General features: G+C 41.3%; 16 non-coding genes across 16 annotated transcripts; all 16 read left to right on the top strand.

Annotated features, from left to right (window-relative positions):
* Positions 1–686: 686 nt before the first annotated feature.
* Positions 687–772, top strand: TRNAY-GUA (transfer RNA tyrosine (anticodon GUA)). Its single transcript is given in 2 exon segments — positions 687–723; positions 737–772. It is a non-coding gene; the product is annotated as a tRNA-Tyr (tRNA).
* A 559-nt stretch (positions 773–1,331) lies between these two features.
* Positions 1,332–1,417, top strand: TRNAY-GUA (transfer RNA tyrosine (anticodon GUA)). Its single transcript is given in 2 exon segments — positions 1,332–1,368; positions 1,382–1,417. It is a non-coding gene; the product is annotated as a tRNA-Tyr (tRNA).
* A 3,143-nt stretch (positions 1,418–4,560) lies between these two features.
* On the top strand, positions 4,561–4,646 carry TRNAY-GUA (transfer RNA tyrosine (anticodon GUA)). The gene is given in 2 exon segments: positions 4,561–4,597; positions 4,611–4,646. It is a non-coding gene; the product is annotated as a tRNA-Tyr (tRNA).
* Positions 4,647–5,205: 559 nt separating this feature from the next.
* TRNAY-GUA (transfer RNA tyrosine (anticodon GUA)) lies at positions 5,206–5,291 on the top strand. The gene is given in 2 exon segments: positions 5,206–5,242; positions 5,256–5,291. It is a non-coding gene; the product is annotated as a tRNA-Tyr (tRNA).
* Positions 5,292–5,850: 559 nt separating this feature from the next.
* Positions 5,851–5,936, top strand: TRNAY-GUA (transfer RNA tyrosine (anticodon GUA)). Its single transcript is given in 2 exon segments — positions 5,851–5,887; positions 5,901–5,936. It is a non-coding gene; the product is annotated as a tRNA-Tyr (tRNA).
* Positions 5,937–7,787: 1,851 nt separating this feature from the next.
* On the top strand, positions 7,788–7,873 carry TRNAY-GUA (transfer RNA tyrosine (anticodon GUA)). The gene is given in 2 exon segments: positions 7,788–7,824; positions 7,838–7,873. It is a non-coding gene; the product is annotated as a tRNA-Tyr (tRNA).
* Positions 7,874–9,724: 1,851 nt separating this feature from the next.
* Positions 9,725–9,810, top strand: TRNAY-GUA (transfer RNA tyrosine (anticodon GUA)). The gene is given in 2 exon segments: positions 9,725–9,761; positions 9,775–9,810. It is a non-coding gene; the product is annotated as a tRNA-Tyr (tRNA).
* A 559-nt stretch (positions 9,811–10,369) lies between these two features.
* TRNAY-GUA (transfer RNA tyrosine (anticodon GUA)) lies at positions 10,370–10,455 on the top strand. Its single transcript is given in 2 exon segments — positions 10,370–10,406; positions 10,420–10,455. It is a non-coding gene; the product is annotated as a tRNA-Tyr (tRNA).
* Positions 10,456–13,598: 3,143 nt separating this feature from the next.
* TRNAY-GUA (transfer RNA tyrosine (anticodon GUA)) lies at positions 13,599–13,684 on the top strand. The gene is given in 2 exon segments: positions 13,599–13,635; positions 13,649–13,684. It is a non-coding gene; the product is annotated as a tRNA-Tyr (tRNA).
* Positions 13,685–14,243: 559 nt separating this feature from the next.
* Positions 14,244–14,329, top strand: TRNAY-GUA (transfer RNA tyrosine (anticodon GUA)). The gene is given in 2 exon segments: positions 14,244–14,280; positions 14,294–14,329. It is a non-coding gene; the product is annotated as a tRNA-Tyr (tRNA).
* Positions 14,330–14,888: 559 nt separating this feature from the next.
* On the top strand, positions 14,889–14,974 carry TRNAY-GUA (transfer RNA tyrosine (anticodon GUA)). The gene is given in 2 exon segments: positions 14,889–14,925; positions 14,939–14,974. It is a non-coding gene; the product is annotated as a tRNA-Tyr (tRNA).
* A 3,142-nt stretch (positions 14,975–18,116) lies between these two features.
* Positions 18,117–18,202, top strand: TRNAY-GUA (transfer RNA tyrosine (anticodon GUA)). Its single transcript is given in 2 exon segments — positions 18,117–18,153; positions 18,167–18,202. It is a non-coding gene; the product is annotated as a tRNA-Tyr (tRNA).
* A 3,144-nt stretch (positions 18,203–21,346) lies between these two features.
* Positions 21,347–21,432, top strand: TRNAY-GUA (transfer RNA tyrosine (anticodon GUA)). Its single transcript is given in 2 exon segments — positions 21,347–21,383; positions 21,397–21,432. It is a non-coding gene; the product is annotated as a tRNA-Tyr (tRNA).
* A 2,498-nt stretch (positions 21,433–23,930) lies between these two features.
* On the top strand, positions 23,931–24,016 carry TRNAY-GUA (transfer RNA tyrosine (anticodon GUA)). The gene is given in 2 exon segments: positions 23,931–23,967; positions 23,981–24,016. It is a non-coding gene; the product is annotated as a tRNA-Tyr (tRNA).
* A 1,850-nt stretch (positions 24,017–25,866) lies between these two features.
* TRNAY-GUA (transfer RNA tyrosine (anticodon GUA)) lies at positions 25,867–25,952 on the top strand. Its single transcript is given in 2 exon segments — positions 25,867–25,903; positions 25,917–25,952. It is a non-coding gene; the product is annotated as a tRNA-Tyr (tRNA).
* Positions 25,953–26,511: 559 nt separating this feature from the next.
* Positions 26,512–26,597, top strand: TRNAY-GUA (transfer RNA tyrosine (anticodon GUA)). The gene is given in 2 exon segments: positions 26,512–26,548; positions 26,562–26,597. It is a non-coding gene; the product is annotated as a tRNA-Tyr (tRNA).
* Positions 26,598–27,313: the final 716 nt, after the last annotated feature.

Raw genomic sequence — 27,313 nt, 5'->3', positions numbered from 1 at the left:
TGGAAGCTCGTATTGAGCTTGCTAGAGACTGATTTGCCAAGCCTTCGATAGCTCAGTTGGTAGAGCGGAGGACTGTAGTGGTAAAACAGGCATCCTTAGGTCGCTGGTTCAAATCCGGCTCAAAGGACTTTTGCCAAATGCACATTTTATTGAATACTTGGAAAGTAAAATACTTGGAAAGTAAAATAACAGACAATTTATAATTATATTATATTTCATCACTGAAAATAGATGCCTTTTGCTTTGAGGCTGTGACCACGTTATTTTTCTGTCCAACACGAATCTTCATTGGTTTCCTGTGAGGTGTTTTGGATCCCCATCTCTTGCTATGAACTGGCAAAACAGCAGAATCCCCTTGACAATCTTGATTTCTCAAGAGAAATGAGAGAACACTATACACCATCCAAGATATTAAAATATTGTCAAGGCCCAACGCGGCTGAATACTCTGAGGAGATGGCCTGTGAGGTGCCGCCTTTCAACTTTTCCCCCTTAGTATGGTGGTCAGTAACATGCGGGCGACTGCGGAGGGGGTCATTTTTTTAATTGTGAACTGATGTGCTTTTACTCAATTCGGGAACCTCACAAGCCAAATTTGTAGTATTTTGCACGAATTGCAAGAGATGTTTACAAGTCGACGGTTGAAGTGGAAGCTCGTATTGAGTTTGCTAGAGTTGATTTGCCAAGCCTTTGATAGCTCAGTTGGTAGAGCGGAGGACTGTAGTGGTAAAACAGGCATCCTTAGGTCGCTGGTTCAAATCCGGCTCAAAGGACTTTTGCCAAATGCACATTTTATTGAATACTTGGAAAGTAAAATACTTGGAAAGCAAAATAACAGATAATTTATAATTATATTATATTTCATCACTGAAAATAGATGCCTTTTGCTTTGAGGCTGTGGCCACGTTATTTTTCTGTCCAACACGAATCTTCATTGGTTTCCTGTCAGGTGTTTTGGATCCCCATCTCTTGCTATGAACTGGCAAAACAGCAGAATCCCCTTGACAATCTTGATTTCTCAAGGGAAATGAGAGAACACTATACACCATCCAAGATATTAAAATATTGTCAAGGCCCAACACGGCTGAATACTCTGAGGAGATGGCCTGTGAGGCGCCGCCTTTCAACTTTTCCCCCTTAGTATGGTGGTCATTAACATGCGGGAGACTGCGGAGGGGGTCATTTTTTTAATTGGGAACTGATGTGCTTTTACTCAATTCGGGAACCTCACAAGCCAAATTTGTAGTATTTTGCACGAATTGCAAGAGATGTTTACAAGTCGACGGTTGAAGTGGAAGCTCGTATTGAGTTTGCTAGAGTTGATTTGCCAAGCCTTTGATAGCTCAGTTGGTAGAGCGGAGGACTGTAGTGGTAAAACAGGCATCCTTAGGTTGCTGGTTCAAATCCGGCTCAAAGGACTTTTGCCAAATGCACATTTTATTGAATACTTGGAAAGTAAAACACTTGGAAAGTAAAATAACAGATAATTTATAATTATATTATATTTCATCACTGAAAATAGATGCCTTTTGCTTTGAGGCTGTGGCCACGTTATTTTTCTGTCCAACACGAATCTTCATTGGTTTCCTGTCAGGTGTTTTGGATCCCCATCTCTTGCTATGAACTGGCAACACAGCAGAATCCCCTTGACAATCTTGATTTCTCAAGGGAAATGAGAGAACACTATACACCATCCAAGATATTAAAATATTGTCAAGGCCCAACACGGCTGAATACTCTGAGGAGATGGCCTGTGAGGCGCCGCCTTTCAACTTTTCCCCCTTAGTATGGTGGTCATTAACATGCGGGAGACTGCGGAGGGGGTCATTTTTTTAATTGGGAACTGATGTGCTTTTACTCAATTCGGGAACCTCACAAGCCAAATTTGTAGTATTTTGCACGAATTGCAAGAGATGTTTACAAGTCGACGGTTGAAGTGGAAGCTCGTATTGAGTTTGCTAGAGAACGATTTGCCAAGCCTTCGATAGCTCAGTTGGTAGAGCGTGGGACTGTAGTGGTAAAACAGGCATCCTTAGGTCGCTGTTTCAAATCCGGCTCGAAGGACTTTTGCCAAATGCACATTGTATTGAATACTTGGAAAGTAAAATACTTGGAAAGTAAAATAACAGACAATTTATAATTATATTATATTTCATCACTGAAAATAGATGCCTTTTGCTTTGAGGCTGTGGCCACGTTATTTTTCTGTCCGACACCAATCTTCGTTGGTTTCCTGTGAGGTATTTTGGATCCCCATCTCTTGCTATGAACTGACAAAACAGCAGAATCCCCTTGACAATCTTGATTTCTCAAGGGAAATGGGAGAACACTATACACCATCCAAGATATTAAAATATTGTCAAGGCCGAACACTGATGAATACTCTGAGGAGATGGCCTGTGAGGCGCCGCCTTTCAACTTTTCCTCCTTTGTATGGTGGTCAGTAACATGCGGGACACTGCGGAGGGGGTCATTTTTTTAATTGTGAACTGATGTGCTTTTACTCAATTCGGGAACCTCACAAGCCAAATTTGTAGTATTTTGCACGAATTGCAAGAGATGTTTGAATGTCGACGGTTGAAGTGGAAGCTCGTATTGAGCTTGCTAGAGACTGATTTGCCAAGCCTTCGATAGCTCAGTTGGTAGAGCAGAGGACTGTAGTGGTAAAACAGGCATCCTTAGGTCGCTGGTTCAAATCCGGCTCAAAGGACTTTTGCCAAATGCACATTTTATTGAATACTTGGAAAGTAAAATACTTGGAAAGTAAAATAACAGACAATTTATAATTATATTATATTTCATCACTGAAAATAGATGCCTTTTGCTTTGAGGCTGTGGCCACGTTATTTTTCTGTCCAACACGAATCTTCATTGGTTTCCTGTCAGGTGTTTTTGATCCCCATCTCTTGCTATGAACTGGCAAAACAGCAGAATCCCCTTGACAATCTTGATTTCTCAAGGGAAATGAGAGAACACTATACACCATCCAAGATATTAAAATATTGTCAAGGCCCAACAGGGCTGAATACTCTGAGGAGATGGCCTGTGAGGCGCCGCCTTTCAACTTTTCCCCCTTAGTATGGTGGTCAGTAACATGCGGGCGACTGCGGAGGGGGTCATTTTTTTAATTGTGAACTGATGTGCTTTTACTCAATTCGGGAACCTCACAAGCCAAATTTGTAGTATTTTGCACGAATTGCAAGAGATGTTTACAAGTCGACGGTTGAAGTGGAAGCTCGTATTGAGTTTGCTAGAGTTGATTTGTCATGCCTTTGATAGCTCAGTTGGTAGAGCGGAGGACTGTAGTGGTAAAACAGGCATCCGTAGGTCTCTGGTTCAAATCCGGCTCAAAGGACTTTTGCCAAATGCACATTTTATTGAATACTTGGAAAGTAAAATACTTGGAAAGTAAAATAACAGACAATTTATAATTATATTATATTTCATCACTGAAAATAGATGCCTTTTGCTTTGAGGCTGTGGCCACGTTATTTTTCTGTCCAACACGAATCTTCATTGGTTTCCTGTCAGGTGTTTTGGATCCCCATCTCTTGCTATGAACTGGCAAAACAGCAGAATCCCCTTGACAATCTTGATTTCTCAAGGGAAATGAGAGAACACTATACACCATCCAAGATATTAAAATATTGTCAAGGCCCAACACGGCTGAATACTCTGAGGAGATGGCCTGTGAGGCGCCGCCTTTCAACTTTTCCCCCTTAGTATGGTGGTCATTAACATGCGGGAGACTGCGGAGGGGGTCATTTTTTTAATTGGGAACTGATGTGCTTTTACTCAATTCGGGAACCTCACAAGCCAAATTTGTAGTATTTTGCACGAATTGCAAGAGATGTTTACAAGTCGACGGTTGAAGTGGAAGCTCGTATTGAGTTTGCTAGAGATTGATTTGCCAAGCCTTCGAAAGCTCAGTTGGTAGAGCGGAGGACTGTAGTGGTAAAACAGGCATCCTTAGGTCGCTGGTTCAAATCCTGCTCGAAGGACTTTTGCCAAATGCAAATTTTATTGAATACTTGGAAAGTGAAATACTTGGAAAGTAAAATAACAGACAATTTATAATTATATTATATTTCATCACTGAAAATAGATGCCTTTTGCTTTGAGGCTGTGGCCACGTTATTTTTCTGTCCAACACGAATCTTCATTGGTTTCCTGTCAGGTGTTTTGGATCCCCATCTCTTGCTATGAACTGGCAAAACAGCAGAATCCCCTTGACAATCTTGATTTCTCAAGGGAAATGGGAGAACACTATACACCATCCAAGATATTAAAATATTGTCAAGGCCGAACACTGATGAATACTCTGAGGAGATGGCCTGTGAGGCGCCGCCTTTCAACTTTTCCTCCTTTGTATGGTGGTCAGTAACATGCGGGACACTGCGGAGGGGGTCATTTTTTTAATTGTGAACTGATGTGCTTTTACTCAATTCGGGAACCTCACAAGCCAAATTTGTAGTATTTTGCACGAATTGCAAGAGATGTTTGAATGTAGACGGTTGAAGTAGAAGCTCGTATTGAGCTTGCTAGAGACTGATTTGCCAAGCCTTCGATAGCTCAGTTGGTAGAGCAGAGGACTGTAGTGGTAAAACAGGCATCCTTAGGTCGCTGGTTCAAATCCGGCTCGAAGGACTTTTGCCAAATGCACATTTTATTGAATACTTGGAAAGTAAAATACTTGGAAAGTAAAATAACAGACAATTTATAATTATATTATATTTCATCACTGAAAATAGATGCCTTTTGCTTTGAGGCTGTGACCACGTTATTTTTCTGTCCAACACGAATCTTCATTGGTTTCCTGTGAGGTGTTTTGGATCCCCATCTCTTGCTATGAACTGGCAAAACAGCAGAATCCCCTTGACAATCTTGATTTCTCAAGAGAAATGAGAGAACACTATACACCATCCAAGATATTAAAATATTGTCAAGGCCCAACGCGGCTGAATACTCTGAGGAGATGGCCTGTGAGGTGCCGCCTTTCAACTTTTCCCCCTTAGTATGGTGGTCAGTAACATGCGGGCGACTGCGGAGGGGGTCATTTTTTTAATTGTGAACTGATGTGCTTTTACTCAATTCGGGAACCTCACAAGCCAAATTTGTAGTATTTTGCACGAATTGCAAGAGATGTTTACAAGTCGACGGTTGAAGTGGAAGCTCGTATTGAGTTTGCTAGAGTTGATTTGCCAAGCCTTTGATAGCTCAGTTGGTAGAGCGGAGGACTGTAGTGGTAAAACAGGCATCCTTAGGTCGCTGGTTCAAATCCGGCTCAAAGGACTTTTGCCAAATGCACATTTTATTGAATACTTGGAAAGTAAAATACTTGGAAAGTAAAATAACAGATAATTTATAATTATATTATATTTCATCACTGAAAATAGATGCCTTTTGCTTTGAGGCTGTGGCCACGTTATTTTTCTGTCCAACACGAATCTTCATTGGTTTCCTGTCAGGTGTTTTGGATCCCCATCTCTTGCTATGAACTGGCAAAACAGCAGAATCCCCTTGACAATCTTGATTTCTCAAGGGAAATGAGAGAACACTATACACCATCCAAGATATTAAAATATTGTCAAGGCCCAACACGGCTGAATACTCTGAGGAGATGGCCTGTGAGGCGCCGCCTTTCAACTTTTCCCCCTTAGTATGGTGGTCATTAACATGCGGGAGACTGCGGAGGGGGTCATTTTTTTAATTGGGAACTGATGTGCTTTTACTCAATTCGGGAACCTCACAAGCCAAATTTGTAGTATTTTGCACGAATTGCAAGAGATGTTTACAAGTCGACGGTTGAAGTGGAAGCTCGTATTGAGTTTGCTAGAGTTGATTTGCCAAGCCTTTGATAGCTCAGTTGGTAGAGCGGAGGACTGTAGTGGTAAAACAGGCATCCTTAGGTTGCTGGTTCAAATCCGGCTCAAAGGACTTTTGCCAAATGCACATTTTATTGAATACTTGGAAAGTAAAACACTTGGAAAGTAAAATAACAGATAATTTATAATTATATTATATTTCATCACTGAAAATAGATGCCTTTTGCTTTGAGGCTGTGGCCACGTTATTTTTCTGTCCAACACGAATCTTCATTGGTTTCCTGTCAGGTGTTTTGGATCCCCATCTCTTGCTATGAACTGGCAACACAGCAGAATCCCCTTGACAATCTTGATTTCTCAAGGGAAATGAGAGAACACTATACACCATCCAAGATATTAAAATATTGTCAAGGCCCAACACGGCTGAATACTCTGAGGAGATGGCCTGTGAGGCGCCGCCTTTCAACTTTTCCCCCTTAGTATGGTGGTCATTAACATGCGGGAGACTGCGGAGGGGGTCATTTTTTTAATTGGGAACTGATGTGCTTTTACTCAATTCGGGAACCTCACAAGCCAAATTTGTAGTATTTTGCACGAATTGCAAGAGATGTTTACAAGTCGACGGTTGAAGTGGAAGCTCGTATTGAGTTTGCTAGAGAACGATTTGCCAAGCCTTCGATAGCTCAGTTGGTAGAGCGTGGGACTGTAGTGGTAAAACAGGCATCCTTAGGTCGCTGTTTCAAATCCGGCTCGAAGGACTTTTGCCAAATGCACATTGTATTGAATACTTGGAAAGTAAAATACTTGGAAAGTAAAATAACAGACAATTTATAATTATATTATATTTCATCACTGAAAATAGATGCCTTTTGCTTTGAGGCTGTGGCCACGTTATTTTTCTGTCCGACACCAATCTTCGTTGTTTTCCTGTGAGGTATTTTGGATCCCCATCTCTTGCTATGAACTGACAAAACAGCAGAATCCCCTTGACAATCTTGATTTCTCAAGGGAAATGGGAGAACACTATACACCATCCAAGATATTAAAATATTGTCAAGGCCGAACACTGATGAATACTCTGAGGAGATGGCCTGTGAGGCGCCGCCTTTCAACTTTTCCTCCTTTGTATGGTGGTCAGTAACATGCGGGACACTGCGGAGGGGGTCATTTTTTTAATTGTGAACTGATGTGCTTTTACTCAATTCGGGAACCTCACAAGCCAAATTTGTAGTATTTTGCACGAATTGCAAGAGATGTTTGAATGTCGACGGTTGAAGTGGAAGCTCGTATTGAGCTTGCTAGAGACTGATTTGCCAAGCCTTCGATAGCTCAGTTGGTAGAGCGGAGGACTGTAGTGGTAAAACAGGCATCCTTAGGTCGCTGGTTCAAATCCGGCTCAAAGGACTTTTGCCAAATGCACATTTTATTGAATACTTGGAAAGTAAAATACTTGGAAAGTAAAATAACAGACAATTTATAATTATATTATATTTCATCACTGAAAATAGATGCCTTTTGCTTTGAGGCTGTGACCACGTTATTTTTCTGTCCAACACGAATCTTCATTGGTTTCCTGTGAGGTGTTTTGGATCCCCATCTCTTGCTATGAACTGGCAAAACAGCAGAATCCCCTTGACAATCTTGATTTCTCAAGAGAAATGAGAGAACACTATACACCATCCAAGATATTAAAATATTGTCAAGGCCCAACGCGGCTGAATACTCTGAGGAGATGGCCTGTGAGGTGCCGCCTTTCAACTTTTCCCCCTTAGTATGGTGGTCAGTAACATGCGGGAGACTGCGGAGGGGGTCATTTTTTTAATTGGGAACTGATGTGCTTTTACTCAATTCGGGAACCTCACAAGCCAAATTTGTAGTATTTTGCACGAATTGCAAGAGATGTTTACAAGTCGACGGTTGAAGTGGAAGCTCGTATTGAGTTTGCTAGAGTTGATTTGCCAAGCCTTTGATAGCTCAGTTGGTAGAGCGGAGGACTGTAGTGGTAAAACAGGCATCCTTAGGTTGCTGGTTCAAATCCGGCTCAAAGGACTTTTGCCAAATGCACATTTTATTGAATACTTGGAAAGTAAAACACTTGGAAAGTAAAATAACAGATAATTTATAATTATATTATATTTCATCACTGAAAATAGATGCCTTTTGCTTTGAGGCTGTGGCCACGTTATTTTTCTGTCCAACACGAATCTTCATTGGTTTCCTGTCAGGTGTTTTGGATCCCCATCTCTTGCTATGAACTGGCAACACAGCAGAATCCCCTTGACAATCTTGATTTCTCAAGGGAAATGAGAGAACACTATACACCATCCAAGATATTAAAATATTGTCAAGGCCCAACACGGCTGAATACTCTGAGGAGATGGCCTGTGAGGCGCCGCCTTTCAACTTTTCCCCCTTAGTATGGTGGTCATTAACATGCGGGAGACTGCGGAGGGGGTCATTTTTTTAATTGGGAACTGATGTGCTTTTACTCAATTCGGGAACCTCACAAGCCAAATTTGTAGTATTTTGCACGAATTGCAAGAGATGTTTACAAGTCGACGGTTGAAGTGGAAGCTCGTATTGAGTTTGCTAGAGAACGATTTGCCAAGCCTTCGATAGCTCAGTTGGTAGAGCGTGGGACTGTAGTGGTAAAACAGGCATCCTTAGGTCGCTGTTTCAAATCCGGCTCGAAGGACTTTTGCCAAATGCACATTGTATTGAATACTTGGAAAGTAAAATACTTGGAAAGTAAAATAACAGACAATTTATAATTATATTATATTTCATCACTGAAAATAGATGCCTTTTGCTTTGAGGCTGTGGCCACGTTATTTTTCTGTCCGACACCAATCTTCGTTGTTTTCCTGTGAGGTATTTTGGATCCCCATCTCTTGCTATGAACTGACAAAACAGCAGAATCCCCTTGACAATCTTGATTTCTCAAGGGAAATGGGAGAACACTATACACCATCCAAGATATTAAAATATTGTCAAGGCCGAACACTGATGAATACTCTGAGGAGATGGCCTGTGAGGCGCCGCCTTTCAACTTTTCCTCCTTTGTATGGTGGTCAGTAACATGCGGGACACTGCGGAGGGGGTCATTTTTTTAATTGTGAACTGATGTGCTTTTACTCAATTCGGGAACCTCACAAGCCAAATTTGTAGTATTTTGCACGAATTGCAAGAGATGTTTGAATGTCGACGGTTGAAGTGGAAGCTCGTATTGAGCTTGCTAGAGACTGATTTGCCAAGCCTTCGATAGCTCAGTTGGTAGAGCGGAGGACTGTAGTGGTAAAACAGGCATCCTTAGGTCGCTGGTTCAAATCCGGCTCAAAGGACTTTTGCCAAATGCACATTTTATTGAATACTTGGAAAGTAAAATACTTGGAAAGTAAAATAACAGACAATTTATAATTATATTATATTTCATCACTGAAAATAGATGCCTTTTGCTTTGAGGCTGTGACCACGTTATTTTTCTGTCCAACACGAATCTTCATTGGTTTCCTGTGAGGTGTTTTGGATCCCCATCTCTTGCTATGAACTGGCAAAACAGCAGAATCCCCTTGACAATCTTGATTTCTCAAGAGAAATGAGAGAACACTATACACCATCCAAGATATTAAAATATTGTCAAGGCCCAACGCGGCTGAATACTCTGAGGAGATGGCCTGTGAGGTGCCGCCTTTCAACTTTTCCCCCTTAGTATGGTGGTCAGTAACATGCGGGCGACTGCGGAGGGGGTCATTTTTTTAATTGTGAACTGATGTGCTTTTACTCAATTCGGGAACCTCACAAGCCAAATTTGTAGTATTTTGCACGAATTGCAAGAGATGTTTACAAGTCGACGGTTGAAGTGGAAGCTCGTATTGAGTTTGCTAGAGTTGATTTGCCAAGCCTTTGATAGCTCAGTTGGTAGAGCGGAGGACTGTAGTGGTAAAACAGGCATCCTTAGGTCGCTGGTTCAAATCCGGCTCAAAGGACTTTTGCCAAATGCACATTTTATTGAATACTTGGAAAGTAAAATACTTGGAAAGCAAAATAACAGATAATTTATAATTATATTATATTTCATCACTGAAAATAGATGCCTTTTGCTTTGAGGCTGTGGCCACGTTATTTTTCTGTCCAACACGAATCTTCATTGGTTTCCTGTCAGGTGTTTTGGATCCCCATCTCTTGCTATGAACTGGCAAAACAGCAGAATCCCCTTGACAATCTTGATTTCTCAAGGGAAATGAGAGAACACTATACACCATCCAAGATATTAAAATATTGTCAAGGCCCAACACGGCTGAATACTCTGAGGAGATGGCCTGTGAGGCGCCGCCTTTCAACTTTTCCCCCTTAGTATGGTGGTCATTAACATGCGGGAGACTGCGGAGGGGGTCATTTTTTTAATTGGGAACTGATGTGCTTTTACTCAATTCGGGAACCTCACAAGCCAAATTTGTAGTATTTTGCACGAATTGCAAGAGATGTTTACAAGTCGACGGTTGAAGTGGAAGCTCGTATTGAGTTTGCTAGAGTTGATTTGCCAAGCCTTTGATAGCTCAGTTGGTAGAGCGGAGGACTGTAGTGGTAAAACAGGCATCCTTAGGTTGCTGGTTCAAATCCGGCTCAAAGGACTTTTGCCAAATGCACATTTTATTGAATACTTGGAAAGTAAAACACTTGGAAAGTAAAATAACAGATAATTTATAATTATATTATATTTCATCACTGAAAATAGATGCCTTTTGCTTTGAGGCTGTGGCCACGTTATTTTTCTGTCCAACACGAATCTTCATTGGTTTCCTGTCAGGTGTTTTGGATCCCCATCTCTTGCTATGAACTGGCAACACAGCAGAATCCCCTTGACAATCTTGATTTCTCAAGGGAAATGAGAGAACACTATACACCATCCAAGATATTAAAATATTGTCAAGGCCCAACACGGCTGAATACTCTGAGGAGATGGCCTGTGAGGCGCCGCCTTTCAACTTTTCCCCCTTAGTATGGTGGTCATTAACATGCGGGAGACTGCGGAGGGGGTCATTTTTTTAATTGGGAACTGATGTGCTTTTACTCAATTCGGGAACCTCACAAGCCAAATTTGTAGTATTTTGCACGAATTGCAAGAGATGTTTACAAGTCGACGGTTGAAGTGGAAGCTCGTATTGAGTTTGCTAGAGAACGATTTGCCAAGCCTTCGATAGCTCAGTTGGTAGAGCGTGGGACTGTAGTGGTAAAACAGGCATCCTTAGGTCGCTGTTTCAAATCCGGCTCGAAGGACTTTTGCCAAATGCACATTGTATTGAATACTTGGAAAGTAAAATACTTGGAAAGTAAAATAACAGACAATTTATAATTATATTATATTTCATCACTGAAAATAGATGCCTTTTGCTTTGAGGCTGTGGCCACGTTATTTTTCTGTCCGACACCAATCTTCGTTGGTTTCCTGTGAGGTATTTTGGATCCCCATCTCTTGCTATGAACTGACAAAACAGCAGAATCCCCTTGACAATCTTGATTTCTCAAGGGAAATGGGAGAACACTATACACCATCCAAGATATTAAAATATTGTCAAGGCCGAACACTGATGAATACTCTGAGGAGATGGCCTGTGAGGCGCCGCCTTTCAACTTTTCCTCCTTTGTATGGTGGTCAGTAACATGCGGGACACTGCGGAGGGGGTCATTTTTTTAATTGTGAACTGATGTGCTTTTACTCAATTCGGGAACCTCACAAGCCAAATTTGTAGTATTTTGCACGAATTGCAAGAGATGTTTGAATGTCGACGGTTGAAGTGGAAGCTCGTATTGAGCTTGCTAGAGACTGATTTGCCAAGCCTTCGATAGCTAAGTTGGTTGAGCGGAGGACTGTAGTGGTAAAACAGGCATCCTTAGGTCGCTGGTTCAAATCCGGCTCAAAGGACTTTTGCCAAATGCACATTTTATTGAATACTTGGAAAGTAAAATACTTGGAAAGTAAAATAACAGACAATTTATAATTATATTATATTTCATCACTGAAAATAGATGCCTTTTGCTTTGAGGCTGTGGCCACGTTATTTTTCTGTCCAACACGAATCTTCATTGGTTTCCTGTCAGGTGTTTTTGATCCCCATCTCTTGCTATGAACTGGCAAAACAGCAGAATCCCCTTGACAATCTTGATTTCTCAAGGGAAATGAGAGAACACTATACACCATCCAAGATATTAAAATATTGTCAAGGCCCAACAGGGCTGAATACTCTGAGGAGATGGCCTGTGAGGCGCCGCCTTTCAACTTTTCCCCCTTAGTATGGTGGTCAGTAACATGCGGGCGACTGCGGAGGGGGTCATTTTTTTAATTGTGAACTGATGTGCTTTTACTCAATTCGGGAACCTCACAAGCCAAATTTGTAGTATTTTGCACGAATTGCAAGAGATGTTTACAAGTCGACGGTTGAAGTGGAAGCTCGTATTGAGTTTGCTAGAGTTGATTTGTCATGCCTTTGATAGCTCAGTTGGTAGAGCGGAGGACTGTAGTGGTAAAACAGGCATCCGTAGGTCTCTGGTTCAAATCCGGCTCAAAGGACTTTTGCCAAATGCACATTTTATTGAATACTTGGAAAGTAAAATACTTGGAAAGTAAAATAACAGACAATTTATAATTATATTATATTTCATCACTGAAAATAGATGCCTTTTGCTTTGAGGCTGTGGCCACGTTATTTTTCTGTCCAACACGAATCTTCATTGGTTTCCTGTCAGGTGTTTTGGATCCCCATCTCTTGCTATGAACTGGCAAAACAGCAGAATCCCCTTGACAATCTTGATTTCTCAAGGGAAATGAGAGAACACTATACACCATCCAAGATATTAAAATATTGTCAAGGCCCAACACGGCTGAATACTCTGAGGAGATGGCCTGTGAGGCGCCGCCTTTCAACTTTTCCCCCTTAGTATGGTGGTCATTAACATGCGGGAGACTGCGGAGGGGGTCATTTTTTTAATTGGGAACTGATGTGCTTTTACTCAATTCGGGAACCTCACAAGCCAAATTTGTAGTATTTTGCACGAATTGCAAGAGATGTTTACAAGTCGACGGTTGAAGTGGAAGCTCGTATTGAGTTTGCTAGAGATTGATTTGCCAAGCCTTCGAAAGCTCAGTTGGTAGAGCGGAGGACTGTAGTGGTAAAACAGGCATCCTTAGGTCGCTGGTTCAAATCCTGCTCGAAGGACTTTTGCCAAATGCAAATTTTATTGAATACTTGGAAAGTGAAATACTTGGAAAGTAAAATAACAGACAATTTATAATTATATTATATTTCATCACTGAAAATAGATGCCTTTTGCTTTGAGGCTGTGGCCACGTTATTTTTCTGTCCAACACGAATCTTCATTGGTTTCCTGTCAGGTGTTTTGGATCCCCATCTCTTGCTATGAACTGGCAAAACAGCAGAATCCCCTTGACAATCTTGATTTCTCAAGGGAAATGGGAGAACACTATACACCATCCAAGATATTAAAATATTGTCAAGGCCGAACACTGATGAATACTCTGAGGAGATGGCCTGTGAGGCGCCGCCTTTCAACTTTTCCTCCTTTGTATGGTGGTCAGTAACATGCGGGACACTGCGGAGGGGGTCATTTTTTTAATTGTGAACTGATGTGCTTTTACTCAATTCGGGAACCTCACAAGCCAAATTTGTAGTATTTTGCACGAATTGCAAGAGATGTTTGAATGTAGACGGTTGAAGTAGAAGCTCGTATTGAGCTTGCTAGAGACTGATTTGCCAAGCCTTCGATAGCTCAGTTGGTAGAGCAGAGGACTGTAGTGGTAAAACAGGCATCCTTAGGTCGCTGGTTCAAATCCGGCTCGAAGGACTTTTGCCAAATGCACATTTTATTGAATACTTGGAAAGTAAAATACTTGGAAAGTAAAATAACAGACAATTTATAATTATATTATATTTCATCACTGAAAATAGATGCCTTTTGCTTTGAGGCTGTGACCACGTTATTTTTCTGTCCAACACGAATCTTCATTGGTTTCCTGTGAGGTGTTTTGGATCCCCATCTCTTGCTATGAACTGGCAAAACAGCAGAATCCCCTTGACAATCTTGATTTCTCAAGAGAAATGAGAGAACACTATACACCATCCAAGATATTAAAATATTGTCAAGGCCCAACGCGGCTGAATACTCTGAGGAGATGGCCTGTGAGGTGCCGCCTTTCAACTTTTCCCCCTTAGTATGGTGGTCAGTAACATGCGGGCGACTGCGGAGGGGGTCATTTTTTTAATTGTGAACTGATGTGCTTTTACTCAATTCGGGAACCTCACAAGCCAAATTTGTAGTATTTTGCACGAATTGCAAGAGATGTTTACAAGTCGACGGTTGAAGTGGAAGCTCGTATTGAGTTTGCTAGAGTTGATTTGCCAAGCCTTTGATAGCTCAGTTGGTAGAGCGGAGGACTGTAGTGGTAAAACAGGCATCCTTAGGTCGCTGGTTCAAATCCGGCTCAAAGGACTTTTGCCAAATGCACATTTTATTGAATACTTGGAAAGTAAAATACTTGGAAAGTAAAATAACAGATAATTTATAATTATATTATATTTCATCACTGAAAATAGATGCCTTTTGCTTTGAGGCTGTGGCCACGTTATTTTTCTGTCCAACACGAATCTTCATTGGTTTCCTGTCAGGTGTTTTGGATCCCCATCTCTTGCTATGAACTGGCAAAACAGCAGAATCCCCTTGACAATCTTGATTTCTCAAGGGAAATGAGAGAACACTATACACCATCCAAGATATTAAAATATTGTCAAGGCCCAACACGGCTGAATACTCTGAGGAGATGGCCTGTGAGGCGCCGCCTTTCAACTTTTCCCCCTTAGTATGGTGGTCATTAACATGCGGGAGACTGCGGAGGGGGTCATTTTTTTAATTGGGAACTGATGTGCTTTTACTCAATTCGGGAACCTCACAAGCCAAATTTGTAGTATTTTGCACGAATTGCAAGAGATGTTTACAAGTCGACGGTTGAAGTGGAAGCTCGTATTGAGTTTGCTAGAGTTGATTTGCCAAGCCTTTGATAGCTCAGTTGGTAGAGCGGAGGACTGTAGTGGTAAAACAGGCATCCTTAGGTTGCTGGTTCAAATCCGGCTCAAAGGACTTTTGCCAAATGCACATTTTATTGAATACTTGGAAAGTAAAACACTTGGAAAGTAAAATAACAGATAATTTATAATTATATTATATTTCATCACTGAAAATAGATGCCTTTTGCTTTGAGGCTGTGGCCACGTTATTTTTCTGTCCAACACGAATCTTCATTGGTTTCCTGTCAGGTGTTTTGGATCCCCATCTCTTGCTATGAACTGGCAACACAGCAGAATCCCCTTGACAATCTTGATTTCTCAAGGGAAATGAGAGAACACTATACACCATCCAAGATATTAAAATATTGTCAAGGCCCAACACGGCTGAATACTCTGAGGAGATGGCCTGTGAGGCGCCGCCTTTCAACTTTTCCCCCTTAGTATGGTGGTCATTAACATGCGGGAGACTGCGGAGGGGGTCATTTTTTTAATTGGGAACTGATGTGCTTTTACTCAATTCGGGAACCTCACAAGCCAAATTTGTAGTATTTTGCACGAATTGCAAGAGATGTTTACAAGTCGACGGTTGAAGTGGAAGCTCGTATTGAGTTTGCTAGAGAACGATTTGCCAAGCCTTCGATAGCTCAGTTGGTAGAGCGTGGGACTGTAGTGGTAAAACAGGCATCCTTAGGTCGCTGTTTCAAATCCGGCTCGAAGGACTTTTGCCAAATGCACATTGTATTGAATACTTGGAAAGTAAAATACTTGGAAAGTAAAATAACAGACAATTTATAATTATATTATATTTCATCACTGAAAATAGATGCCTTTTGCTTTGAGGCTGTGGCCACGTTATTTTTCTGTCCGACACCAATCTTCGTTGTTTTCCTGTGAGGTATTTTGGATCCCCATCTCTTGCTATGAACTGACAAAACAGCAGAATCCCCTTGACAATCTTGATTTCTCAAGGGAAATGGGAGAACACTATACACCATCCAAGATATTAAAATATTGTCAAGGCCGAACACTGATGAATACTCTGAGGAGATGGCCTGTGAGGCGCCGCCTTTCAACTTTTCCTCCTTTGTATGGTGGTCAGTAACATGCGGGACACTGCGGAGGGGGTCATTTTTTTAATTGTGAACTGATGTGCTTTTACTCAATTCGGGAACCTCACAAGCCAAATTTGTAGTATTTTGCACGAATTGCAAGAGATGTTTGAATGTCGACGGTTGAAGTGGAAGCTCGTATTGAGCTTGCTAGAGACTGATTTGCCAAGCCTTCGATAGCTCAGTTGGTAGAGCGGAGGACTGTAGTGGTAAAACAGGCATCCTTAGGTCGCTGGTTCAAATCCGGCTCAAAGGACTTTTGCCAAATGCACATTTTATTGAATACTTGGAAAGTAAAATACTTGGAAAGTAAAATAACAGACAATTTATAATTATATTATATTTCATCACTGAAAATAGATGCCTTTTGCTTTGAGGCTGTGGCCACGTTATTTTTCTGTCCAACACGAATCTTCATTGGTTTCCTGTCAGGTGTTTTTGATCCCCATCTCTTGCTATGAACTGGCAAAACAGCAGAATCCCCTTGACAATCTTGATTTCTCAAGGGAAATGAGAGAACACTATACACCATCCAAGATATTAAAATATTGTCAAGGCCCAACAGGGCTGAATACTCTGAGGAGATGGCCTGTGAGGCGCCGCCTTTCAACTTTTCCCCCTTAGTATGGTGGTCAGTAACATGCGGGCGACTGCGGAGGGGGTCATTTTTTTAATTGTGAACTGATGTGCTTTTACTCAATTCGGGAACCTCACAAGCCAAATTTGTAGTATTTTGCACGAATTGCAAGAGATGTTTACAAGTCGACGGTTGAAGTGGAAGCTCCTATTGAGTTTGCTAGAGTTGATTTGTCATGCCTTTGATAGCTCAGTTGGTAGAGCGGAGGACTGTAGTGGTAAAACAGGCATCTGTAGGTTGCTGGTTCAAATCCGGCTCAAAGGACTTTTGCCAAATGCACATTTTATTGAATACTTGGAAAGTAAAATACTTGGAAAGTAAAATAACAGACAATTTATAATTATATTATATTTCATCACTGAAAATAGATGCCTTTTGCTTTGAGGCTGTGGCCACGTTATTTTTCTGTCCAACACGAATCTTCATTGGTTTCCTGTCAGGTGTTTTGGATCCCCATCTCTTGCTATGAACTGGCAAAACAGCAGAATCCCCTTGACAATCTTGATTTCTCAAGGGAAATGAGAGAACACTATACACCATCCAAGATATTAAAATATTGTCAAGGCCCAACACGGCTGAATACTCTGAGGAGATGGCCTGTGAGGCGCCGCCTTTCAACTTTTCCCCCTTAGTATGGTGGTCATTAACATGCGGGAGACTGCGGAGGGGGTCATTTTTTTAATTGGGAACTGATGTGCTTTTACTCAATTCGGGAACCTCACAAGCCAAATTTGTAGTATTTTGCACGAATTGCAAGAGATGTTTACAAGTCGACGGTTGAAGTGGAAGCTCGTATTGAGTTTGCTAGAGAATGATTTGCCAAGCCTTCGAAAGCTCAGTTGGTAGAGCGGAGGACTGTAGTGGTAAAACAGGCATCCTTAGGTCGCTGGTTCAAATCCGGCTCAAAGGACTTTTGCCAAATGCAAATTTTATTGAATACTTGGAAAGTAAAATACTTGGAAAATAAAATAACAGAATATTTATAATTATATTATATTTCATCACTGAAAATAGATGCCTTTTGCTTTGAGGCTGTGGCCACGTTATTTTTCTGTCCGACACCAATCTTCGTTGGTTTCCTGTGACGTATTTTGGATCCCCATCTCTTGCTATGAACTGACAAAACAGCAGAATCCCCTTGACAATCTTGATTTATCAAGGGAAATGGGAGAACACTATACACCATCCAAGATATTAAAATATTGTCAAGGCCGAACACTGATGAATACTCTGAGGAGATGGCCTGTGAGGCGCCGCCTTTCAACTTTTCCTCCTTTGTATGGTGGTCAGTAACATGCGGGAGACTGCGGAGGGGGTCATTTTTTTAATTGGGAACTGATGTGCTTTTACTCAATTCGGGAACGTCACAAGCCAAATTTGTAGTATTTTGCACGAATTGCAAGAGATGTTTACAAGTCGACGGTTGAAGTGGAAGCTCGTATTGAGTTTGCTAGAGTTGATTTGCCAAGCCTTTGATAGCTCAGTTGGTAGAGCGGAGGACTGTAGTGGTAAAACAGGCATCCTTAGGTTGCTGGTTCAAATCCGGCTCAAAGGACTTTTGCCAAATGCACATTTTATTGAATACTTGGAAAGTAAAATACTTGGAAAGTAAAATAACAGATAATTTATAATTATATTATATTTCATCACTGAAAATAGATGCCTTTTGCTTTGAGGCTGTGGCCACGTTATTTTTCTGTCCAACACGAATCTTCATTGGTTTCCTGTCAGGTGTTTTGGATCCCCATCTCTTGCTATGAACTGGCAAAACAGCAGAATCCCCTTGACAATCTTGATTTCTCAAGGGAAATGAGAGAACACTATACACCATCCAAGATATTAAAATATTGTCAAGGCCCAACACGGCTGAATACTCTGAGGAGATGGCCTGTGAGGCGCCACCTTTCAACTTTTCCCCCTTAGTATGGTGGTCATTAACATGCGGGAGACTGCGGAGGGGGTCATTTTTTTAATTGGGAACTGATGTGCTTTTACTCAATTCGGGAACCTCACAAGCCAAATTTGTAGTATTTTGCACAAATTGCAAGAGATGTTTATAAGTCGACGGTTGAAGTGGAAGCTCGTATTGAGTTTGCTAGAGAATATTTTGCCAAGCCTTCGAAAGCTCAGTTGGTAGAGCGGAGGACTGTAGTGGTAAAACAGGCATCCTTAGGTTGCTGGTTCAAATCCGGCTCGAAGGACTTTTGCCAAATGCAAATTTTATTGAATACTTGGAAAGTAAAATACTTGGAAAATAAAATAACAGAATATTTATAATTATATTATATTTCATCACTGAAAATAGATGCCTTTTGCTTTGAGGCTGTGGCCACGTTATTTTTCTGTCCGACACCAATCTTCGTTGGTTTCCTGTGACGTATTTTGGATCCCCATCTCTTGCTATGAACTGGCAAAACAGCAGAATCCCCTTGACAATCTTGATTTATCAAGGGAAATGGGAGAACACTATACACCATCCAAGATATTAAAATATTGTCAAGGCCGAACACTGATGAATACTCTGAGGAGATGGCCTGTGAGGCGCCGCCTTTCAACTTTTCCTCCTTTGTATGGTGGTCAGTAACATGCGGGAGACTGCGGAGGGGGTCATTTTTTTAATTGGGAACTGATGTGCTTTTACTCAATTCGGGAACGTCACAAGCCAAATTTGTAGTATTTTGCACGAATTGCAAGAGATGTTTACAAGTCGACGGTTGAAGTGGAAGCTCGTATTGAGTTTGCTAGAGAACGATTTGCCAAGCCTTCGATAGCTCAGTTGGTAGAGCGGAGGACTGTAGTGGTAAAACAGGCATCCTTAGGTCGCTGGTTCAAATCCGGCTCAAAGGACTTTTGCCAAATGCACATTTTATTGAATACTTGGAAAGTAAAATACTTGGAAAGTAAAATAACAGACAATTTATAATTATATTATATTTCATCACTGAAAATAGATGCCTTTTGCTTTGAGGCTGTGGCCACGTTATTTTTCTGTCCAACACGAATCTTCATTGGTTTCCTGTCAGGTGTTTTGGATCCCCATCTCTTGCTATGAACTGGCAAAACAGCAGAATCCCCTTGACAATCTTGATTTCTCAAGGGAAATGAGAGAACACTATACACCATCCAAGATATTAAAATATTGTCAAGGCCCAACACGGCTGAATACTCTGAGGAGATGGCCTGTGAGGCGCCACCTTTCAACTTTTCCCCCTTAGTATGGTGGTCATTAACATGCGGGAGACTGCGGAGGGGGTCATTTTTTTAATTGGGAACTGATGTGCTTTTACTCAATTCGGGAACCTCACAAGCCAAATTTGTAGTATTTTGCACGAATTGCAAGAGATGTTTATAAGTCGACGGTTGAAGTGGAAGCTCGTATTGAGTTTGCTAGAGAATATTTTGCCAAGCCTTCGAAAGCTCAGTTGGTAGAGCGGAGGACTGTAGTGGTAAAACAGGCATCCTTAGGTTGCTGGTTCAAATCCGGCTCGAAGGACTTTTGCCAAATGCAAATTTTATTGAATACTTGGAAAGTAAAATACTTGGAAAATAAAATAACAGAATATTTATAATTATATTATATTTCATCACTGAAAATAGATGCCTTTTGCTTTGAGGCTGTGGCCACGTTATTTTTCTGTCCGACACCAATCTTCGTTGGTTTCCTGTGACGTATTTTGGATCCCCATCTCTTGCTATGAACTGGCAAAACAGCAGAATCCCCTTGACAATCTTGATTTATCAAGGGAAATGGGAGAACACTATACACCATCCAAGATATTAAAATATTGTCAAGGCCGAACACTGATGAATACTCTGAGGAGATGGCCTGTGAGGCGCCGCCTTTCAACTTTTCCTCCTTTGTATGGTGGTCAGTAACATGCGGGAGACTGCGGAGGGGGTCATTTTTTTAATTGGGAACTGATGTGCTTTTACTCAATTCGGGAACGTCACAAGCCAAATTTGTAGTATTTTGCACGAATTGCAAGAGATGTTTACAAGTCGACGGTTGAAGTGGAAGCTCGTATTGAGTTTGCTAGAGAACGATTTGCCAAGCCTTCGATAGCTCAGTTGGTAGAGCGGAGGACTGTAGTGGTAAAACAGGCATCCTTAGGTCGCTGGTTCAAATCCGGCTCTAAGGACTTTTGCCAAATGCACATTTTATTGAATACTTGGAAAGTAAAATACTTGGAAAGTAAAATAACAGACAATTTATAATTATATTATATTTCATCACTGAAAATAGATGCCTTTTGCTTTGAGGCTGTGGCCACGTTATTTTTCTGTCCGACACCAATCTTCGTTGGTTTCCTGTGAGGTATTTTGGATCCCCATCTCTTGCTATGAACTGACAAAACAGCAGAATCCCCTTGACAATCTTGATTTCTCAAGGGAAATGGGAGAACACTATACACCATCCAAGATATTAAAATATTGTCAAGGCCGAACACTGATGAATACTCTGAGGAGATGGCCTGTGAGGCGCCGCCTTTCAACTTTTCCTCCTTTGTATGGTGGTCAGAAACATGCGGGAGACTGCGGAGGGGGTCATTTTTTTAATTGGGAACTGATGTGCTTTTACTCAATTCGGGAACCTCACAAGCCAAATTTGTAGTATTTTGCACGAATTGCAAGAGATGTTTGAATGTCGACGGTTGAAGTGGAAGCTCGTATTGAGCTTGCTAGAGACTGATTTGCCAAGCCTTCGATAGCTCAGTTGGTAGAGCGGAGGACTGTAGTGGTAAAACAGGCATCCTTAGGTTGCTGGTTCAAATCCGGCTCGAAGGACTTTTGCCAAATGCACATTTTATTGAATACTTGGAAAGTAAAATACTTGGAAAGTAAAATAACAGACAATTTATAATTATATTATATTTCATCACTGAAAATAGATGCCTTTTGCTTTGAGGCTGTGACCACGTTATTTTTCTGTCCAACACGAATCTTCATTGGTTTCCTGTGAGGTGTTTTGGATCCCCATCTCTTGCTATGAACTGGCAAAACAGCAGAATCCCCTTGACAATCTTGATTTCTCAAGAGAAATGAGAGAACACTATACACCATCCAAGATATTAAAATATTGTCAAGGCCCAACGCGGCTGAATACTCTGAGGAGATGGCCTGTGAGGTGCCGCCTTTCAGCTTTTCCCCCTTAGTATGGTGGTCAGTAACATGCGGGAGACTGCGGAGGGGGTCATTTTTTTAATTGGGAACTGATGTGCTTTTACTCAATTCGGGAACGTCACAAGCCAAATTTGTAGTATTTTGCACGAATTGCAAGAGATGTTTACAAGTCGACGGTTGAAGTGGAAGCTCGTATTGAGTTTGCTAGAGAACGATTTGCCAAGCCTTCGATAGCTCAGTTGGTAGAGCGGAGGACTGTAGTGGTAAAACAGGCATCCTTAGGTCGCTGGTTCAAATCCGGCTCAAAGGACTTTTGCCAAATGCACATTTTATTGAATACTTGGAAAGTAAAATACTTGGAAAGTAAAATAACAGACAATTTATAATTATATTATATTTCATCACTGAAAATAGATGCCTTTTGCTTTGAGGCTGTGGCCACGTTATTTTTCTGTCCAACACGAATCTTCATTGGTTTCCTGTCAGGTGTTTTGGATCCCCATCTCTTGCTATGAACTGGCAAAACAGCAGAATCCCCTTGACAATCTTGATTTCTCAAGGGAAATGAGAGAACACTATACACCATCCAAGATATTAAAATATTGTCAAGGCCCAACACGGCTGAATACTCTGAGGAGATGGCCTGTGAGGCGCCACCTTTCAACTTTTCCCCCTTAGTATGGTGGTCATTAACATGCGGGAGACTGCGGAGGGGGTCATTTTTTTAATTGGGAACTGATGTGCTTTTACTCAATTCGGGAACCTCACAAGCCAAATTTGTAGTATTTTGCACGAATTGCAAGAGATGTTTATAAGTCGACGGTTGAAGTGGAAGCTCGTATTGAGTTTGCTAGAGAATATTTTGCCAAGCCTTCGAAAGCTCAGTTGGTAGAGCGGAGGACTGTAGTGGTAAAACAGGCATCCTTAGGTTGCTGGTTCAAATCCGGCTCGAAGGACTTTTGCCAAATGCAAATTTTATTGAATACTTGGAAAGTAAAATACTTGGAAAATAAAATAACAGAATATTTATAATTATATTATATTTCATCACTGAAAATAGATGCCTTTTGCTTTGAGGCTGTGGCCACGTTATTTTTCTGTCCGACACCAATCTTCGTTGGTTTCCTGTGACGTATTTTGGATCCCCATCTCTTGCTATGAACTGGCAAAACAGCAGAATCCCCTTGACAATCTTGATTTATCAAGGGAAATGGGAGAACACTATACACCATCCAAGATATTAAAATATTGTCAAGGCCGAACACTGATGAATACTCTGAGGAGATGGCCTGTGAGGCGCCGCCTTTCAACTTTTCCTCCTTTGTATGGTGGTCAGTAACATGCGGGAGACTGCGGAGGGGGTCATTTTTTTAATTGGGAACTGATGTGCTTTTACTCAATTCGGGAACGTCACAAGCCAAATTTGTAGTATTTTGCACGAATTGCAAGAGATGTTTACAAGTCGACGGTTGAAGTGGAAGCTCGTATTGAGTTTGCTAGAGAACGATTTGCCAAGCCTTCGATAGCTCAGTTGGTAGAGCGGAGGACTGTAGTGGTAAAACAGGCATCCTTAGGTCGCTGGTTCAAATCCGGCTCTAAGGACTTTTGCCAAATGCACATTTTATTGAATACTTGGAAAGTAAAATACTTGGAAAGTAAAATAACAGACAATTTATAATTATATTATATTTCATCACTGAAAATAGATGCCTTTTGCTTTGAGGCTGTGGCCACGTTATTTTTCTGTCCGACACCAATCTTCGTTGGTTTCCTGTGAGGTATTTTGGATCCCCATCTCTTGCTATGAACTGACAAAACAGCAGAATCCCCTTGACAATCTTGATTTCTCAAGGGAAATGGGAGAACACTATACACCATCCAAGATATTAAAATATTGTCAAGGCCGAACACTGATGAATACTCTGAGGAGATGGCCTGTGAGGCGCCGCCTTTCAACTTTTCCTCCTTTGTATGGTGGTCAGAAACATGCGGGAGACTGCGGAGGGGGTCATTTTTTTAATTGGGAACTGATGTGCTTTTACTCAATTCGGGAACCTCACAAGCCAAATTTGTAGTATTTTGCACGAATTGCAAGAGATGTTTGAATGTCGACGGTTGAAGTGGAAGCTCGTATTGAGCTTGCTAGAGACTGATTTGCCAAGCCTTCGATAGCTCAGTTGGTAGAGCGGAGGACTGTAGTGGTAAAACAGGCATCCTTAGGTTGCTGGTTCAAATCCGGCTCGAAGGACTTTTGCCAAATGCACATTTTATTGAATACTTGGAAAGTAAAATACTTGGAAAGTAAAATAACAGACAATTTATAATTATATTATATTTCATCACTGAAAATAGATGCCTTTTGCTTTGAGGCTGTGACCACGTTATTTTTCTGTCCAACACGAATCTTCATTGGTTTCCTGTGAGGTGTTTTGGATCCCCATCTCTTGCTATGAACTGGCAAAACAGCAGAATCCCCTTGACAATCTTGATTTCTCAAGAGAAATGAGAGAACACTATACACCATCCAAGATATTAAAATATTGTCAAGGCCCAACGCGGCTGAATACTCTGAGGAGATGGCCTGTGAGGTGCCGCCTTTCAGCTTTTCCCCCTTAGTATGGTGGTCAGTAACATGCGGGCGACTGCGGAGGGGGTCATTTTTTTAATTGTGAACTGATGTGCTTTTACTCAATTCGGGAACCTCACAAGCCAAATTTGTAGTATTTTGCACGAATTGCAAGAGATGTTTACAAGTCGACGGTTGAAGTGGAAGCTCGTATTCAGTTTGCTAGAGTTGATTTGCCAAGCCTTCGATAGCTCAGTTGGTAGAGCGGAGGACTGTAGTGGTAAAACAGGCATCCTTAGGTCGCTGGTTCAAATCCGGCTCAAAGGACTTTTGCCAAATGCACATTTTATTGAATACTTGGAAAGTAAAATACTTGGAAAGTAAAATAACAGACAATTTATAATTATATTATATTTCATCACTGAAAATAGATGCCTTTTGCTTTGAGGCTGTGGCCACGTTATTTTTCTGTCCAACACAAATCTTCATTGGTTTCCTGTCAGGTGTTTTGGATCCCCATCTCTTGCTATGAACTGGCAAAACAGCAGAATCCCCTTGACTATCTTGATTTCTCAAGGGAAATGAGAGAACACTATACACCATCCAAGATATTAAAATATTGGCAAGGCCCAACACGGCTGAATACTCTGAGGAGATGGCCTGTGAGGCGCCGCCTTTCAACTTTTCCCCCTTAGTATGGTGGTCATTAACATGCGGGAGACTGCGGAGGGGGTCATTTTTTTAATTGGGAACTGATGTGCTTTTACTCAATTCGGGAACCTCACAAGCCAAATTTGTAGTATTTTGCACGAATTGCAAGAGATGTTTACAAGTCGACGGTTGAAGTGGAAGCTCGTATTGAGTTTGCTAGAGATTGATTTGCCAAGCCTTCGAAAGCTCAGTTGGTAGAGCAGAGGACTGTAGTGGTAAAACAGGCATCCTTAGGTCGCTGGTTCAAATCCGGCTCGAAGGACTTTTGCCAAATGCAAATTTTATTGAATACTTGGAAAGTGAAATACTTGGAAAATAAAATAACAGACAATTTATAATTATATTATATTTCATCACTGAAAATAGATGCCTTTTGCTTTGAGGCTGTGGCCACGTTATGTTTCTGTCCAACACCAATCTTCATTGGTTGCCTGTGAGGTGTTTCGGATCCCCATCTCTTGCTATGAACTGGCAAAACAGCAGAATCCCCTTGACAATCTTGATTTCTCAAGGGAAATGGGAGAACACTATACACCATCCAAGATATTAAAATATTGTCAAGGCCGAACACTGATGAATACTCTGAGGAGATGGCCTGTGAGGCGCCGCCTTTCAACTTTTCCTCCTTTGTATGGTGGTCAGTAACATGCGGGACACTGCGGAGGGGGTCATTTTTTTAATTGTGAACTGATGTGCTTTTACTCAATTCGGGAACCTCACAAGCCAAATTTGTAGTATTTTGCACGAATTGCAAGAGATGTTTACAAGTCGACGGTTGAAGTGGAAGCTCGTATTGAGTTTGCTAGAGTTGATTTGCCAAGCCTTTGATAGCTCAGTTGGTAGAGCGGAGGACTGTAGTGGTAAAACAGGCATCCTTAGGTCGCTGGTTCAAATCCGGCTCAAAGGACTTTTGCCAAATGCACATTTTATTGAATACTTGGAAAGTAAAATACTTGGAAAGTAAAATAACAGATAATTTATAATTATATTATATTTCATCACTGAAAATAGATGCCTTTTGCTTTGAGGCTGTGGCCACGTTATTTTTCTGTCCAACACAAATCTTCATTGGTTTCCTGTCAGGTGTTTTGGATCCCCATCTCTTGCTATGAACTGGCAAAACAGCAGAATCCCCTTGACAATCTTGATTTCTCAAGGGAAATGAGAGAACACTATACACCATCCAAGATATTAAAATATTGTCAAGGCCCAACACGGCTGAATACTCTGAGGAGATGGCCTGTGAGGCGCCGCCTTTCAACTTTTCCCCCTTAGTATGGTGGTCATTAACATGCGGGAGACTGCGGAGGGGGTCATTTTTTTAATTGGGAACTGATGTGCTTTTACTCAATTCGGGAACCTCACAAGCCAAATTTGTAGTATTTTGCACGAATTGCAAGAGATGTTTACAAGTCGACGGTTGAAGTGGAAGCTCGTATTGAGTTTGCTAGAGTTGATTTGCCAAGCCTTTGATAGCTCAGTTGGTAGAGCGGAGGACTGTAGTGGTAAAACAGGCATCCTTAGGTCGCTGGTTCAAATCCGGCTCAAAGGACTTTTGCCAAATGCACATTTTATTGAATACTTGGAAAGTAAAATACTTGGAAAGTAAAATAACAGATAATTTATAATTATATTATATTTCATCACTGCAAATAGATGCCTTTTGCTTTGAGGCTGTGGCCACGTTATTTTTCTGTCCAACACGAATCTTCATTGGTTTCCTGTCAGGTGTTTTGGATCCCCATCTCTTGCTATGAACTGGCAAAACAGCAGAATCCCCTTGACAATCTTGATTTCTCAAGGGAAATGAGAGAACACTATACACCATCCAAGATATTAAAATATTGTCAAGGCCCAACACGGCTGAATACTCTGAGGAGATGGCCTGTGAGGCGCCGCCTTTCAACTTTTCCCCCTTAGTATGGTGGTCATTAACATGCGGGAGACTGCGGAGGGGGTTATTTTTTTAATTGGGAACTGATGTGCTTTTACTCAATTCGGGAACCTCACAAGCTAAATTTGTAGTATTTTGCACGAATTGCAAGAGATGTTTACAAGTCGACGGTTGAAGTGGAAGCTCGTATTGAGTTTGCTAGAGATCGATTTGCCAAGCCTTCGATAGCTCAGTTGGTAGAGCGTGGGACTGTAGTGGTAAAACAGGCATCCTTAGGTCGCTGTTTCAAATCCGGCTCGAAGGACTTTTGCCAAATGCACATTGTATTGAATACTTGGAAAGTAAAATACTTGGAAAGTAAAATAACAGACAAT

The sequence above is a fragment of the Ambystoma mexicanum genome, chromosome 1p, assembly GCF_040938575.1.
Source record: "Ambystoma mexicanum isolate Mex_15411 chromosome 1p, UKY_AmexF1_1, whole genome shotgun sequence".
In the NCBI taxonomy this organism is placed as follows: Eukaryota; Metazoa; Chordata; class Amphibia; order Caudata; family Ambystomatidae; genus Ambystoma; species Ambystoma mexicanum.
This window is presented reverse-complemented; position numbering and strand designations above follow the sequence as displayed.